Raw genomic sequence first — 18,474 nt, 5'->3', positions numbered from 1 at the left:
ATGTAAAAGGCTAACAAAAAATGCTTACTATAGATGAGGAATTAGATTAGTTTAAATCATGTGCACTATACAGATTCAGGCGTTGTAAATACTTTGAGAGATGCTGTAATAACTTATTGTCAGGTGTCTTGAGTGTTTATTGTTCACAATTGGTTGATTCATTTAATACTACAGTAACAAGCATTCATTGTGTTGTGCAATTTGAATAAAACCGCTGAGTGTGTTGTGGTTTGTCTCTTGTTGCTTGCAGTGTTGCCATGGTTATGTATTATAAGCGTTTGTGGGCTTGCTGGATAGTTTTTAGAAAGTTCTTTTAGAGTTGTCAGATGCAGGTATAGTGAAATCTTTTTATGGGTATTATTCTATAATATATTTGAATTGTTTTCTGTTTATTTGGTTGTTTGGTGGCCAAGCTTTGGTGGCCTGAACCACCCATGGGACACATCCAGGTTGTGCAAAATTCAAACTTTAATCTTTTGATTCATGAGCTACAATATGAACTGTAAATCTGTGTAAGTGCAGAGAATTTTCAAGTGGTTATTTATATATTTATTTCTTTGTCATGTTTTGTTTTGTCTGTAGCGAATGAAGCCCTACCTACTAGTACAGAAGCCAATCATGACAGCAACTACTTAAACGCCCACAAACTTGTAAACAAAGAGTCTCTGTCATTTCTGCAGGAGATTCGCCATCAAGGCCAAGTTGATAATTACTTCAGAAGACCAGTGCGATCTGACGAAGAACTATCCAGAGGATAATAATGTGTAACACGGCTATAAATGAGGTTGGTGTCGCGATTTCATTCTTTTTAGGTGTCCATTAGCTTGGGAAACCTGAAAAAATGCAGATTTCAATCGATTTGAACTTATGAGACAGTTGTTGTTTAATTTTAAGGGTTAATCCAAATATGTAATATAATTGTAAGCTTGGCAAACAGTTTTGGAGAAGTTGATGATTCCCCATTCAGACAAAATGCCCAAGCAACCCGAGATGTTTTAAAGTTGGCCACCAAGCCAAATGACTTGCCTTCATGGGTCTTTGATAATTCTCAGTGAAATGATCTCATTTAAATATTGTTTATTGACCTTCTTTATTATTTTTTTTTTTGTTGTTAAATTATGCATATGTTTTTTTCTGACTCAATATTGTGTTTGTAGATTATATCTCATGAAGTGAAATGAACTTTAATGACAGGAATTAAAACTCAAACAGATTAATCATGGTCACAAAATCAACATTGAGTGCGCAACTCACCATTTTCAGTCTTACTCGCTCTGTGTCTAATAAAGAAATTTATGTAGTTCGTTACTTGTCAGTTGTCGTGTTGTAATATTCACTCAGAAATTCAGTTGAATTCAGAATTATTAGCCCCTTTGAATTGTTTTTCTTTCTTAAATATTTCCCAAATTATGTTTGACAGAGCAAGGAAACATCTGCAGTATGTCTGATAATATTTTTTTTTTCTTCTGGAGAAAGTCTTATTTGTTTTATTTAGGCTAGAATAAAAGCAGTTTTTAATTTTTTAAAAAACATTTTAAGGTCAAAATTATTAGCCCCTTTAAGCTATGTTTCATTCCGATAGTCAACCGATAGAACAAACCACTGTTGTACAATAACTTGCCTAATAACTTTAACCTGCCTAATTAACCTAGTTAAGCCTTTAAAAAAACACTTTAAGCTGTATAGAAGTGTCTTGAAAAATAGTCAAGTATTATTTACTGTCATCATGGCAAATATAAAATAAATCAGTTATTAGAAATAAGTTATTAAAACTATTATGTTTAGAAATGTGTTAAAGAAATCTTCTCTCCGTTAAACAGAAATTGGGGAAAAAATAAACAAGATGGCTAATAATTCTGACTTCAACTGTACATAAACAAATAAAAATAATTAAAATAACGTCATGAATGTGGTAAAGAAAACTGTATGACTAAAGAAAACACTGCGGTCAGGCTGAACAGATGCAGTTCTTAAAGAGCCAGCACACAATTTTTATCATAGCACATATTGTCAATGCAAAATGTACAGAATATTTATCAGAACAACATATATAAGTAATGTAAGTTCACAAATGCAAACTATTCAAAACAAAAATGTTTAAAACTGAAATGCATCATATATTATAACATTGGTTATTGAATCTGAAGAAATAGTCTCCTACAAACACATAATGAGATCTTTAAAGGTGTGCTCTGCATTTTTTTTCTGTTACACTGACATGGTAATGGACTCAAACCCAGCAGCTATGATGAATTTATTTCATTACTTAAAGTGTTTGATAATGGGGGCTGCTCAGATGAAACACATAGTCTCAGCTTGTCATGTGAATTTAACAATGTGTCCGCTTTGAGGCATCCTTTTCCATGTTAATCACGTCTCTGGAGTGTTTTAACAATTATAGACAGATATCACAAAAGTACAATTCTTTTTTTTTTTCCCCCTTTGTGATACTTTTTAATGAGGACAAAAAGTACTCAGTGCCTCTTTAATTCTGACTAATTATTCCTGTTTGTTCCCTGACATGCTGATATTTTTTTGCAACTCAATGATATAACACAAGTACTAATTAATAAACTGATGCTTAATTAATGCCTAATTAATTTTGGTTTTGTTGTGTGAACTACTGATGACATTTTCCAAAATTAAAATTAAAATGCTGCCATTTAGATATTTTCTAATAACAGAAAAAGCTGTCATATTATCATGTTGTAATCACAACAAATCAACATTTTTGTATTGTAAACAAATTATTTTGAAAAAAAAAAAACATCTGGTTCCATTCTTTAGAAATTTAGATACTCTTTAAAAAATGTATTTATAATGAATATTTTAGTTTATTTATGTGTACCTGCCTCGGCAGAGCACTACAGTTGGGTTTCTATAACAATATATAAATAATTAATAAAAAGTTATATCTCGTATATATATATATATATATATATATATATATATATATATATATATATATATATATATATATATATATGTATATATATATATATATATATATATATATATATATGTGTGTGTGTGTGTACATATATAGTGTATATATAGTGTATGTATGTGTATGTGTGTGTGTGTGTGTATGTATATATATATATATATATATATATATATATATATATATATRTGTGTGTGTGTGTGTGTGTGTGTGTGTGTGTGTGTGTGTGTGTGTGTGTGTGTGTGTGTGTGTGTGTGTGTGTGTGTGTATAAATGTATATGTGTGTGTGTATATATAGTCTATATATATGTGTGTATGTGTATATGTATTGTATATATACATTATCAAGTCCTTCTGTCAGTATTAAATGCTACCAATGTGAGTTTGAATGCCATTGAATGTGACATTTATAGCAGCAACAGCAAATAGTTCACGTTAGAACTCTGACAGCGCTACCCAACAAATAGCAGTGACTCAGCAAATGTACTTTTAATAATGTTAAAGATATTTAATATGTAATTAGATTATAAACCTTACTATTCTGTGCATACGAATGGCTGTATTAAAATGTTTCTATCGTGTTGCGTCTGGTGCAGGGAGTCAAATTTATTGCCACTGGAATCTGGAAGTCATGTTGCCTGTTTTTAGGACAGTGTTACAAAGTATGATTCTCAGCTAATGTTTACATTTGTAATATCTATAATATTTGCTAATTAAAATCATCTAATTCAATTCATCTATTATTTCTATAGCACTTTTACTATGTAGATTGTGCCAAAGCAGCTTAACATAGTTCCAATAAGGTGAAACTGTGTTAGTCCAGTTTAGTTTAGTTCACTTTAGTGTGGTTAAATTTTCACTGCTGAAAGAGCAAATCACTTACTGAAGTGCACATCCATCGCTGTGCAGCTCCACAAGTCCCAAACCAAGCAAGCCAGTGACGACAGTGGCGAGGAACAAAACTTCACCAATTGACGAAAGTGAAGGAAAAAACCTTGGAAAAAAAAACAAAACATGCTCAGTAGGGCACAATCATTTCTCCTCTGGCCAAACTTGTTGTGCAGAGCTGCAGTCTAGGTGCCGAAGGCTGAAAAATGCTAGACGTCCATCGTGGAGAAGCTACAGGTTTGAGTAGGTCACGGGCAGGTGTTCAGTCTGGACCACTGGATTAATGTAGAGACTCGCCTGTCACTTTAGGGAAACTCATGTTCTCCACGACCGCCAGATCATCGGCTAAGGATATGGCCTGGTCCAGGATTATGGAGACCTCGGGTTAAGAAAAACAGACTAATATAAGTGTAGATGCCGTTTAAACTATAATGTATTTTATGAAGTTTCCCCAGCTCCTAATGTGGATTTTCTTAACTCTGAATCTGTCTCATTTTGTTGGCTGATACTGTCCGTAAGAGTTTGAAGCAGACTTCAAGACTAAAATTATTTACAATGCGTTTTCCACCAAGGCAGCCCGGAGTGCTGAAATATAATTGGGTAAACTGTCAGTGGGCTGGTTATAGAGACCAAAACAAAATCAGACATTTCGACATGGGACGCACATCTTAAAAGGAGAATAACTCACTTTAGCATTGTTTTTTTTTCAGATAAACAAGCATGTTTCTTAACTATCCCCAAGCATATTATCCTATTTTTATGCTTTAGAAGAGTCAAAACCTTACATACAGCACATTTAAAGTAAACGAGAAATACTTTAGCACATTTTGTTTTTTGTTAATGGCATCACACTGACACAGCTCCCTAAAATAAAAAAAAAATAATAATAAGTTATAAAGAATTTATGACATCGCATTCATGTCAAACCCAGACTTCCAACACTAGAATTGAAAGATCACCCATCAAACACCGGGACCTGGAAGAGCATTCAGAAAGAATGCTCAATTGCCCAAAAGCAGGCGTCTTGGGAGGGTGACCTACTTTCATGCTCTCTTAGTTTTATCAGGGGGCTCACAAGCTGTCACCCCACTCACAAAGAGTCACGTTTGAATAAAACTTCCGACCGGATTTTCTGTTTGTCTCGCTGATCTCGCAGAAGCCCTCTGATCTGTAAAAAAGTTCCCCATCAGCGGCGCAGAGCTATATTTGTGTTATGTCAGATGTTCAGACTCGTCCTGTCTCGCATAATTTGGCTACGGTTACACAAACATGAATTACTGTGGCTCTGGACTCCCGAATGCCTATTTGAAACAGTTCTGGCTGTGAATTGACACATTCGCCGCGGTAGGCCGTTGTTCTGTGAGCTCCATGACACCAGTCGTAATGAGAATACATGGTATCCGCTTGCTGAAGACTCTCGCTCTCTCTGAAAGTAGAATTGGTTTTGAGCCTTTGGAAGGTCACATTGCAATGCTGTCCCACTTTACTGACACAATTAAACATTGTTAGGGTGGCTGCTCTAAAAAAGCGCACACTCTGCCCCACACACACTTACAGAGTCACTTCTTGTTTTTCTTCGGCTGATGTTCATTTCTCTTGTCTCATATCGGCTGAATAGCTTTAGAAAGTCATTAGGAAGGAAATGGCCCTGAAGAGCAAGATGACGTCTGGCGTCCCTGTGGTTTCTCTCAGAAAATAGATTTTCTTTTTTCCTTTTGTGAATTGTTATCAAAAACAATAATCTGTCAATACTGTATAGCATACACTCATCGGCCACTTTATTAGGTCCAACTGCTTGTTAATGCAAATTTCAAATCAGCCAATCAAATGGCAGCAACTCGATGCATATAGGCATGTAGACATGGTCAAGACGATCTCCTGCAGTTCAAACAGAGAATCAGAATGGGGATAGAAGGCTGATCTGAGTATTTCAGAAATTGCTAATCTACTGGGATTTTCACACACAACCATCTCTGGGGTTTAAAGAGAATGGTCTGAAAAAAAAAAAAAATCCAGTGAGTGAGTTCTGTGTGTGCGAATGTCTTGCTGATGCCGAAAATCAGAGGAGAATGGCCAGACTGGTTCGAGCTGACAGAAAGGCAACTGTAATTCAAATAATCACTTATTACAACCGAGGTATGCAGAAGAGCATCTCTGAAGGCAAAACACGTCCAACCTTGAGGCGGATGGCCTACAGCAGCAGAAGAGCACACCGGGTGCCACTCCTGTCCGCTAAGAACTGGACTCGGAGGCTATAATTTGCACAGGCTCACCAAAATATGGACAATAGAAGATTGGAAAAACGTTCCCTGGTTTAATGAGTCATGATTTTGTGCTGCGACATTCGGATGGTAGCGTCAAAATTTGGTGTCAACAACATGAAAGCATGGAGCCATCCTACCTTGTATCAACGGTTCAGGCTAGTGGTGTAATGGTGTGAGGGATATTTTCTTGGAACACTTTTGGACCATTTTGTACCAATTAAGCAACATGTCAATGCCACAGCCTACCTGAGTATTGTTGCTGACCATGTCCATCCCTTCATGACCACAGTGTACCCATCTTCTGATGGCTACTTCCAGCAGGATAATGCGCCATGTCTTAAAGCAAGTATCATCTCAGACTGGTTTCTTGAACATGACAATGAGTTCACTGTAGTCAAATGGCCTCCACAGTCACCAGAACCTAATCTAATTGAGCACCATTGGGATGTGGTGGAACGGGAAATTTTGCATTATGGATGTGCAGCTGACAAATCTGCAGCAACTTCGTGATGCTATCAGGTCAATATGGACCAAAATCTCTGAGGAATATTTCTAGTACCTTGTTGAATCTGTGCTATGAAGGATTAAGGCAGTTCTGAAGGCAAACAGGAGTCCAACATGCTACTAGTATTGTGTACCTAATAAAGTGGCTGGTGAGTGTAGATAGAGATTATTAATCAGAGTATTAAAACATGGTTTGACTATTTTGTAACTATCTGTATAACCTGTTTGAACTGTTTCTGCTTGTTTGGATAGAACTGAATGCATTTTTCTTTATTAGATCCCTTTTGACTTGAGTGTTTTGAAGCATCACTGCAGCTGTACATTTTCAAAAGGTGCATTTTGTACTTTTTAGGTTACAATATGGACCCTTTAGATGCCAAACTTTACATTTTAAAAATGTACAAACCCAGAATTTAATTTATTTATATTTTTACTGAACGTGTAAGAGGTTTTTATGCAACAAATGTTGAGTAAATAAATAAAAAAACAAACAAGTAAACTAATTAAAAAAATCTGAAAACTGTAAATGATTTGCAGTCTTTAAGGAATCCTCAAGGAGTGGGAAAAAAAAAAAAACATTTTATAAGTGCAATTATTTTGGGGGATATTTACACACTTTTTTTTTATAATTGTTTGGGGGTTTTAACCTTTATTAGATAGGACAGTAAAGATAATTGACAGGAAAGTAAGGGGAGCAGAGACAGGGAAAGGATCGTCATAGGACCGCGAGTCAAATTCGAACACTGGTCACCATGAACACCAGAGTTCATGTGTCGACGCGCTAACCACTACACCACTGGCACCGACATTTACACAGTTTTTAACCAAAATTTTCTGGCCCTTTAATTTATACAGAAACAGCTGATTTTGGACTTTTTAGCACAGTTATGTAGTATTTTAAAGTTACATTGTGAAACTTACTGTATATTTAGAGTAAAGATATAAAACACTGTAAATGCATGTACAGCAAGATAAATGGCACTGCAAATGTAAATACAGTATTTTCCTGTCATTTAATTGGTTTATAAAAAGTTACTGGCAAACTGCTGCCATTAACTGACTGTAGATTCTATAGGAAACAGTTTTTTTGGGATGAAAATATCAAGATTTGAAAATAGCTTTTCAAAGTGCATTTTCAAATCATTATCTCTGTATAAACAGCAGAAGTGTGATATTGTGAAAACAATGACATTGTGTGCATGCAAGTGCTTGATATCCAGACCAACAGTGGTCAGTCACAGAGTTGTATTTGTGCTGCTTAAGATACAGAGTGTCATTACCAAATACTGGCCTGGCATTGATTATATTGGCATTTTAGTAATTTTACTCATCCGTTTGAACATGACTTATTTTGACAGTACTGCATATATGCGAAACCTTTCAAAAATGCAAAGGAATTTTTAGGACATAGCTGTCATGTTTACATAACTGTAGTCTAGCATTGTCATATAGACATAGCCAGTCTTAAATAAACTTTGGATAGCACTTTATCTGTTTGTGTCTTTGCCAAATATATTCAAGGACAGGGGAAACTGAGCGCCCACACACTGTAGCTACAATAAACTGCATAGCCTCTTAGTACTTACAAATAATGGTGTCCATATTAAATAAGAAGTACAAAAAGATGCATAGAAAGTATATTGAATCCAATTTAAGAGAATGTTTTAATGTCCCAAATAACTTTTTAAAAATCAAATGTGAAAATATGGGTGAAATTAAGACGAATATGGAAACCTTTAGTGATTTGAAGGATAATGGCAAAATATAAAAAGGGATGTTGTAATTAAATTAAACATTTTTAATGATTAATATTTTTTGGTCTTTAATTAATATTTTAATGTCATCAAATGTTCAAAAAATGCCAGACACAATTTCATATAAGCTAATCTAATGAGAGGGAGAAAAAAAAAAAAAAAAAAAAAAAAAAAAAAAAAAAAAAATATATATATATATATATATATATATATATATATATAAATATATATATATATATATATATATATATATATATATATATATATATATATATATAAAATATATATATATATATATATATATATATATATATATATATATATATATATATATATATATATATATTTATATAAATAATCTCTTAGTTTCTTAGTCTTAATCCGGCGTCGCCACAACGGAATGAACGACAGACTACCTACTGCGCCACTGAGTTGCCTTATTTATTTATTTGTTTATTTATTTATTTCTTTAATGGCATACATTTTATATTCACTGGTCAAAACTCTTTAAACTCTATTTGAGCTTTTGACTTTGGTAAACATGGTAATAATTCTAGTAATCTAATCACATATGCAAATGTATGACCATATGCGATGTCACTTTACCAAATTTAATGGTGCTGTGTTTAATTAAAACTGACACATTTATTTTACGTCTTGAAAAGCATGCTTGTTAAACTTGTGAATTTTATTGATGAAACATAGAACAAGATTGTTCAAAAGCAGATGTGTTGCATGTCAAAATGGTATGCAATACTTTGCATCTGCCATTTAATTTGTCGGTTAAACAGATTTGATGCATCTTGATGGAATCAACTATAGAAAATACATCAGTTTGTGCTTAAATCCTTAATTCAATAATTTTTAACATACACTATCTGACAAAAGTCTTGTCACATATCCAAGTATAAAGAACAACAAATAATAACTTGACTTCTAGTTGATCCTTTGGTACCAGATCTGGCTTATAGCCTTGATTTTTGCCTTGATTTTTAATTATTTAATAATGACAGTAAGGTCTGACTTTGCTTAGACAAAAGTATTGTCACTTAACAGAAATAATGTACAATATATAAAGTCATGAGGCAGTGGAAAAATAATTAATATTATGTATGACTCCCATGAGCTTGGATGACTGCGTCCATACATCTCTGCAATGACCCAAATAACTTATTAATAAAGTAATCTGGAATGGCAAAGGAAGCGTTTTTGCAAGACTCTCAGAGTTCATCAAGATTCTTTGGATTCATCTTCAATGTCTCTTTCTTCATCTTACACAAGTAATATATGTCTAATAATGTTTATGTCTGGTGACTGGGCTGGCCAATTCTAGAGAACCTTGACCTTTATTTCTTTCAGGAACTTTAATTTAGAGCCTGAAGTATGAGAAGGTGCACTATCCTGCTGAAGAATTTGAACTCTGTGGTTTGTAATGTAATGAGCACAAATGTCTGGATACCTCAGTCTGTTGATGTTGCCATCTACTCTGCAGATCTCTCGCACGCCCCCAACTGAGTGTAACCACAAACCATGATTTTTCCTTCACCAAACTTGACTGATTTCTATGAGAGTCTTGGGTCCATGTGGGTTCCATTAGGTCTTCTGCAGTATTTGCGATGATTGGGATGCAGTTCAACAGGTGATTCATCTAAAAATCCTCTGCCACTTTTCCAAATGATCAACTAGAAGTACAATTAAATTACAATTAAAATGCTTTACTAAGTTAATTAGGTTAACTAATTTGTGGGATCAGGCAAATCATATAACAGTGCTTTGTTCTGTAGAAAATCAAAATAAATATATTGCTTAAGAGGGCTAATAATATTGACCTAAAAATAGTTTTAAAAAAATTAAACTGCTTTTAATCTAGCCAAAATAAAAAAATAAAAAAGATTTTCAAAAATATTTAAGGAAATAATGTGAAAAGTCCCTTGCTCTGTTAAACATCATTTGGGAAATACTTGAAAAAAAGAACATTTCACAGGAGGGCTAATAATTTTGACTTTAACTGCATATTGTGGAGCATATTTAGTCAGTTTATATATTAAAAATAGTTCTTTATTTTTTTTTTTTATCAATCAATATATTGATATCTGTCCAATTAACATTCACTCGAAAAAGTCAAACTTAAGATACACAACTATTTTCTGTCCAACAGAGGACGAAGAGAGAGAGGTGACCGGGAGCGATTGTGAGCGATAAAGAGACTAGTTTGTCCTCTATTTGTGGGTAATTAATGTCTTCACTTTTGCCAAACCATTTATGCCAGATATCTACATGGGGACCTTACACAAAGTTGTTGAAGGGGGATGCCTTTCTCAGATAAGAGCCATATTGAATTATCTGTGAATGAGATTACCATCAAGGGCTTCAGAGTTAATCAGCATATCGATTGTGATGGCGTTTAGTATGCTAATCAGGGTGAAGCGTTGCCACTCCCTCTCTTTATAAGCGCACAGAGGCCAGACAGAGAGCAATGGAGAAAATACATTATCTGTCGCAGTACATCGCACACTACTTTCCATGACCTTTGCAAGGTTGCGAAACAACGGCCTGACTTAACAAATATAGATGACTTCATTAAAGAGCTTAAAGAGAACATTTCCACACATGTCTCGCCCATGTAATTGATAGTGTGTGTGAATATGTGTGTGTGTTTCTTCAACTATGGGCATTTTGCGCATGTTAATGGGTTTTCTTTTATTATTATTATTATTATTATTATTATTATTATTATTATTATTATTATTATTATTATTATTTTGAGGATCAAATTGTCTTTAAATACTTTGCTGTGACTTTATCATTCATTTCTGTTACTGTACATATTAGTGCCTTATATCTGGCCTACCCCTAAACCCAACCATAGCTGTAAATTATTCCCACAATCAGAGGAGAATAATAGTTGGATAACAGTCATGTAGAAGAGCATAAACCTAACCATAAGCCTAAACTCAGGGTAAACATATCCCTTAATTCTGATTGGCTGATTGGAATGTTGTTACAGGATTAACATTGATGTTAATCCAGGAACATGTCCTGCTTGGTGAAATCAGGTTGGTGGTATTTTATTGTTGCCTTTGCTTTTGAATACAAGCCTTCCAATTGTTTTCTCAGCAACTTTTATATGGTATGTCTCAAAAATTCTTGCTTAATAACAATCCATGAAGGACGGGATACTTTTATAGACGCATGTGTGTATTGTGACTCATTTTTTTTCAATCTGAAGGTAAAAAAGTACTGGGTTGAAGATGAAAGTGCATCCTCTGTGTAAAACATATGCTGCATAAGTTGGTGGTTCATTCCACTGTGGTGACCTCTGATGAATTAAAGGACTAAGCCGGAGGAAAATAAATGAATTAATAATAATATTCATTCATTAATTTTCTTGTCGGCTTAGTCCCTTTATTAATCCAGGGTTGCTACAGCGGAATGATCCGCCAATTTATCAATCGGGGGTTGCTACAGCGGAATGATCCGCCAATTTATCAATCGGGGGTTGCTACAGCGGAATGAACCGCCAACTTATCAAGCACGTTTTTACACAGCGGATGCCCTTCCAGCCGCAACCCATCTCTGGGAAACATCCACACACACACACACACATATATATATGTATATATATATATATATATATATATATATATATATATATATATATATATATATATAATTTTTTTTTTTTTTTTCAAAAAATAAATATTCAAATTTATTTTAATAATAAATGTAAAAAAAAACAAACAATGACGCAATTACCTTAAAAACTGTTACATAATCATGGACCAGTTCATAATTCGGTGTGTAAAAATATCTTATCACTAATTATTATCACTTTGTTTAGCGTTGTTGAGCATTACTTTGTTTAATTGTTTAGCAACTTGACAAAAGTGTTATGAACAGCATGTTTTTGATCACGTTACTTTTATAATGTATGAGAAAAAAATCTTTAACAGACCTTGGTGGTACAGTGGTTAGCACTAATGCATCATAGCCAGAAGGTTGCTGATTTGAGTCCCGGCTGGGCCAGTTGGTATTTCTGTGTGGACTTTGCATGTGCTCCCTGTGTTAGCGTGGGTTTCCTCCGGGTACTCCCATTTTCCACACAGTCCAAATACAGTATAGGTGAAATGAATAAACTACATTAGCCGTTTTGGTTTTTCCCAGTACTGGGTTGCAGCCAGAATAGTTGGTGGTTCATTCCATTGTGGCAGCATCTGAAATAAAGACTAAGCCAAAGGATAAATGAATGAATGAATAAATGAACAGAGCATTTTTTATTGTGTAATTTCCAATAAATGCAAGTGTAAGTTTGCTATTATTAGGTATGAGGCAAAAATGACATTGTGGAGAAAAATATTATGATTTCCATGTGCTGCATGTCTACCTACTGTACTGTTTGACAATTGTTAGTGGAAAAATTACACTAGCAAAAGGATGAAAACTGTTTATAATGTTTATAATTAAAGTTATTTCATTAAAGAAAATCATCAGGGTTATAAGTGGCCATAGTTGTAACACTTGCATGCTAGAAAATCACAGAAAGAAAAAAAATCACTTTGTATTCTAAAGTTAAAGCAATGACTGATTGTTTGTGAACACACACACACACTCACACACTCACAGGAGTAGGAGTAGAGCCTAATTTGTCTGCGAGTCTGCTCAATAAAGATAACCGAGCTTCTAGCGGCTGAAAATGAATTTGTCTTCCCTCCACACTGGTATCACCAGCCATGTCCACTAATTTGCTCACACATTCCTTCAATAAGCACAAATTCCTCCTGTGTTTCAGACCACTTTAAATCTTCCTTTCATACATATGTAATATATATGTCTGAAGCTGTTCGGTTGAAACTGATTAAAAAAGCCTATTAGCTCCAAAACAACTTTAAAGTAGCAGAGTAAGACCCGTTCACACCTACTGCAGACACATGTAATGATAACTAATAATTATATTATTGTCCACACCAATGCTGTTTATTATAAGCATATGCTTTTGTTATGTTTTCACCCACTTTAAGTACTCAGCTTAATTTAATTTTAAATCAAGGATTGCTGTCAATTTTTTTTCTCCATTGTTCAAAAAATTTGATAAATGAGACTGATTTCTTTTTTTTTTTTTTAATAACAAGGGATTTTGTTTATCAGAGGTTTAAAGTGGCTTAGGGGTTATTGAATAGTACTCAGTATTTATTCAACCTCAAATTAATCCAAAGTGCACATTAATTTCATTTCATTTCATTTATTTCATTTCATTTCATTAGTTTGTTAGTTCTTTCTTTAAGTTCTTTCTTTCTTTCTTTCTTTCTTTCTTTCTTTCTTTCTTTCTTTCTTTCTTTCTTTCTTTCTTTCTTTCCAAAATGAAGTATTTCACTGTGATGGCATTTTGAAATTCCTTAGACTTTTTTTTTTTTTTTTTTTACTTAAAGGGGTGGTCCACTACGATATTATATTTTAAACTTCAGTTGATGTGTAATGTAGCTGTGTGAACATAAACAGCATCTCTGAATGTAAAATATTCAAAGTTTAATGCAAAGGGAGACCTTGATTTGTACAGAGTTAGCTTAGCAACGCCTACAATTAACGAATTTTGGGGACTACAAAAAATACTTCCGCCCCCTGTGAGATCACAAAAGTTCGTTATTGCGCATCCCACACTGCGCAGGTAAAGGCCGTGGCCAGAGGCGCTGTAACGTTACTGCAGAGAGAGAAATGCCATCCTGCTGTTTCCACAGAGCTGTTCTGTTTCTGTTGTTGGGCTTCCAAATGACACGACCCAAACACAGAAGTGCTTACAGTTCAATATTAATTATGTTCCAGAGAACTATAAAATACATAGCAAGCATGATTTGACAAAACACAGCTTCCAGAATCTCTCCCAGTTCAGTGCTGGATTCAGTTAAAATCTCCTCAAAGATGGAGCAAGGAGACGCTGTGAACTCTGAGTCATGACCTGTAAGTGTTTTTATTTGTGAAATTGATCATGACATGTACAGTGTCTAACTTTAACGGTGTGTTGTAGCAAAGATGTAAACAACGGGAAATTATGGTAACCGCTAACGACTTAGCTAACGTTACAAATCCATATTTATCAAACGGCTGTAAACGCACACACACACATACACATACACGCACTCTTGGCCAGCACCTGTGTCTCTCTGTGTGAGACGGCAGAATTTCTCTCTATAGGCAGCTATGCTATGCGTTTTACAACTCGGACAATAAAGTCGCAAAAGATATGTGAACGATTCATGTTACTTACACAGGCATATTCCGCATATGCATGAAAGACGTCCTGTAACGCATTGATTTAAAAAAAATACAGCAATGATTTCCCAACTGGAGTGTAACATCAAAAACAAATCAATCCAGGCTCGCAAAGGTCTCATCTCACATCTTGTGCTTTATTCTGTCACCACAGAAAATAACTTAATCCGAGCATGAGAGAAAAAGAACAATAAAAATCTCTCCCGCGCACATGCGCTTCTCGTGTTACAAATACTTCATCGTATACACGCATAAACACACTAAAAGGCACAGAAACAGTTAAAGGAGCCGCATCCCATTTTCACTCGTTACAGACACGTGTTGACTGACTGACTGACTGACTGACTGTTTACACAAAACGCGCGTGCTTGTCAGGGCGTGACGTGAAGCCGATCGGCGTATCACAGCATATTATGATGATGACCAATCAGAGTCACTTGAGGGTGGGCCTTTTAGAGGAACTAGGAAATATGACAGTCGTTTTCATGTTAGCTGAGTAGCTGTGTATAATCAAAGTGAGATTTATGAAAAAATAACACGATTTCCTTCAAGTTAAACAAGAGCACACATTGCTTTGCATCTTATTAACACAACCAAGCCTTAAAAATAACATTCTGGACCACCCCTTTAACCTTTATTTTGTAAGTGTTTAGTGCAAAACAAGATATTCTAAAAAAAGGTAACCGAAAAGTTGACTTTAGTGATTGACTTCCCTTGCAGGTAAATGTTACTAACTAACTAACTAACTAACTAACTAACTAACTAACTAACTAACTAACTAACTAACTAAATTAATTAATACCAAATAAACTTAATTAATTAATAAACAAACAAACACATGAAATAGATAAATAGGAAGCTAATTAGTTACCTTCATCAAAAAAAAAAAAAAAAAAAGTGTTCAAAAGATATTTGTACAAGTTCGGAAGCAGTGTAAAGTTAAGTAAACTGACCGAAGTTTAATTTTTGGGTGAACAATCCTTTGGAGAGGGGTCTGGCTGCAGACTTAAACCTGCCACTAACACTACCCCTCGCAGTGATCCACTTGTCGCAGTGAGTCACTTGCTCCATTGAGTGCATTGTGTCTGACATTGCATGTCGGAAATGTGCAGTCTCAGCTTGCATATGCAAGTCTGCATCCAGATACTATTTATCCTTTAAGCTTATCAAGTATGAAAAAAATAGGCTGTTCCTTTTGCATTTGTCATTATGGAAATGACTTTTCATATGCTAGAATCACTTGCACAACTTTTCCATCAATGCTTAAAAAGGAATGCTCTCTAATACTGTTTTACCCTGTTTATCAAATCAAACTCGTCATCATTACACTGTAAAAAATGCTGGTTTTCACGCGCTAAATTAATTTAGGGCAACATGAAGGAGTTAAGTTAACATTGATTTGTACAAATGGAAGTGGATTGAACATAAATCACTAGTGTCTACAAAACGAAAACTCAAGAATTGTTTAAGCTCATTTTTAATAACTATTAAATTCAATACAAGTTATTTGTAAATTGTATATAGTGCTTTTCGGAATAATTATTGTTTCAAAGCAGCTTTACAAAAGGTGCACAATATTGCTTTATAATCAAAATCAGACAAGTTAAGGAGTTGTGTAAGGATGGAGTTGTGTAATGTGAAAATACTTTTGAGAACTGTTAAAATGATACATTAAGTAAAAAAAAAAACAAAAAAACAAAACAACAGTTATAGCTACTTTAAAGGAGAACATTGACGTTTTGAAAAAAAAAAAAAAAGTGAACAGAACTGAAACTAAATTATTAAAAATAAACCTGCAAGACTTAATTTATGTCCTGCGGCAAAAATATTTTTATTATACTTTTAGTGATCTGCTTAAGGTAGGTCAATTTATTTTTCTCAGTGTTTCACGTACTGTACGGCAATGTCTTTAAATAAATAATTTATTTAGGCCTATTTTCATTATTCATTTATTTTCATTATTCTTTTATTATTCGTTTATGTACAATTGTTGAGACATAAATGAGATAGTAAAATATAATCAACAACGAAAATGGAAATAAAAACAGAAATAAAACATAAATGAAAATGTCTTGTCTTAGTCCTATCAAAATAGCAAACACTGAACATCTTTCTATATTTAGGCAGCTTTATTTATTTATTTATTTATTTATTTATTTATTTAAGACTACTTATTTGTACTAAATGTTTGTGCTTTCATTTTAGAGTTGTCTTTTACTTCTTCAATTCTATTTTCCAAAACGAATCCTCTTTGCACTTAAAAAGTTTACAATAAAGCGTGTTAACAAATTTTAAATGATTAATGAAGGAATTATAATGCTTTGACTTATTGTTTAATATCATTTACAAGCACAGTAGCTGTATGGGCTATTTCTGTCCGTTCGCATCCCGTCCCTTTGCGCCCCCTGGCGGCTCATTCACAAACTGCGGCCATACACTAAAAACAGAGCGGCACCTATTTCAAACGGCGGCGGTACAAGCCGCGGCGTTAATAGCCACTTTGAACTCTCACCTACTGTAGGTTCCACACAATCGATTTGCATTGGAACATGAAGGGATTATGTTAATTAATTCATTTTTACAAATTTAAGTGGTTTAACCAAAAAAGATTAAGTTGCACCCATCCCCCCCCAAAAAAAAACCCCAAGAATTGAGTTGTTTCAGCTCATTTTAAATAAGTCATTTGAACAAACAACAATTTTCATGTTTTTTTGAATGAAGAGATGCATTTCACTGCATTTTCTAATTTAGATTTCTTCGAATTTTTATTGTATTTGCCACATCCAATTTTTTTCCTACGTTAATGTAAAAAAAAGCTTAGCTATACAAACAAACATAAAACATAGAAGTATTTCTAACTACTGCCTAATACATAAAGCAAGTGCGAGAGTGAATCCTACAGGGGGTTTGTCAAGCCCACTCACCCACATGAAGCACACTCATGCAGTGTGTATATGCCATAAGTATTTTGACCATATTTACCATCATTGGTGTAATTAAATCTTACATTTGTAAAAGGAGTGCAGCAGATTTGCTTTGACGCTCCTTTTATTGTAGAGCTGTACACATGCAGAGCCATTTAAAAATTTCACTGCTATCCTCACACATAAACCTGCTCAACGGTAAGATGTATCACGCTGTTCAAAGCCGCCTACAAAAGGGCCCTAATGACAAAAGATTTGATCCCTTTGAGCTAATAAGTGGAGATTGTATATAAACATAGTTAACCTGCTGTTATATAGTATATAGTGTCCTTCAAAAAAAGATGATGTCTATGTATGTTCATTAAAGCGTATTAAGTGTGTGTTGTCCTCAAAGTGCCTCTTATTGAAAAAGCTTGGCTATACAAACTAACATTTAAAACATAGAAGTAATTAGTGCATAAAGAGAGCAAGAATGTATCCTACCAGTGGTTTGTCAAGGCCACTTACCTGCATGGAGCACACTTACGCATCCTACATGTGTGTTTATGCTATAAGTAGTTTGAACATATTTACCATCTTTGCTGTGGAAGTGCAGCAGATTTGCTTTGACGCTCCGTATATTGTAGAACTGTACACATGCAGAGCCATTCTAGGATTTCTCCACTATCCTCACACGCATAAACCTGCTCAACGGGAAGATATATCGTGCTGTTCAAAGTTGCCTACGAGAGGGGTCATATGACAAAAGATTTGCTCCCTTTAAGGTAAAAAGTGGATATAACTATACATTGGAAATAAACTAACCTTCAGTTATAATGACCTTCAAAAAAGGTGATGTCTATGTGTACATCTTCAATGAAGTGTATTAAGAATCCTTCCAAAGTCCCTCCTTTAATGAAAAAAAAAGCTTAGATATACAATCAAACAAATAC

The 18,474-nt window shown here is 34.3% G+C and overlaps 1 protein-coding gene across 1 annotated transcript in view; it reads left to right on the top strand.

The window, feature by feature from the left end:
• LOC141377471 (uncharacterized) overlaps window positions 1-18,474 on the top strand; it is a 516,632-nt gene that overhangs the window by 317,153 nt on the left and 181,005 nt on the right. The window contains exon 5 of the mRNA XM_073921717.1: window positions 681-784. The gene's annotated coding sequence lies outside the window, so the exon portion shown is untranslated. The remainder of the gene's footprint in view (window positions 1-680; window positions 785-18,474) is intronic.

The sequence above is a fragment of the Danio rerio genome, chromosome 14 (assembly GCF_049306965.1).
Source record: "Danio rerio strain Tuebingen ecotype United States chromosome 14, GRCz12tu, whole genome shotgun sequence".
NCBI classification, from domain to species: domain Eukaryota; kingdom Metazoa; phylum Chordata; class Actinopteri; order Cypriniformes; family Danionidae; genus Danio; species Danio rerio.
The sequence above is the reverse complement of the archived record's forward strand: the minus strand, read 5'-3'. Positions and strand labels throughout refer to the sequence as shown.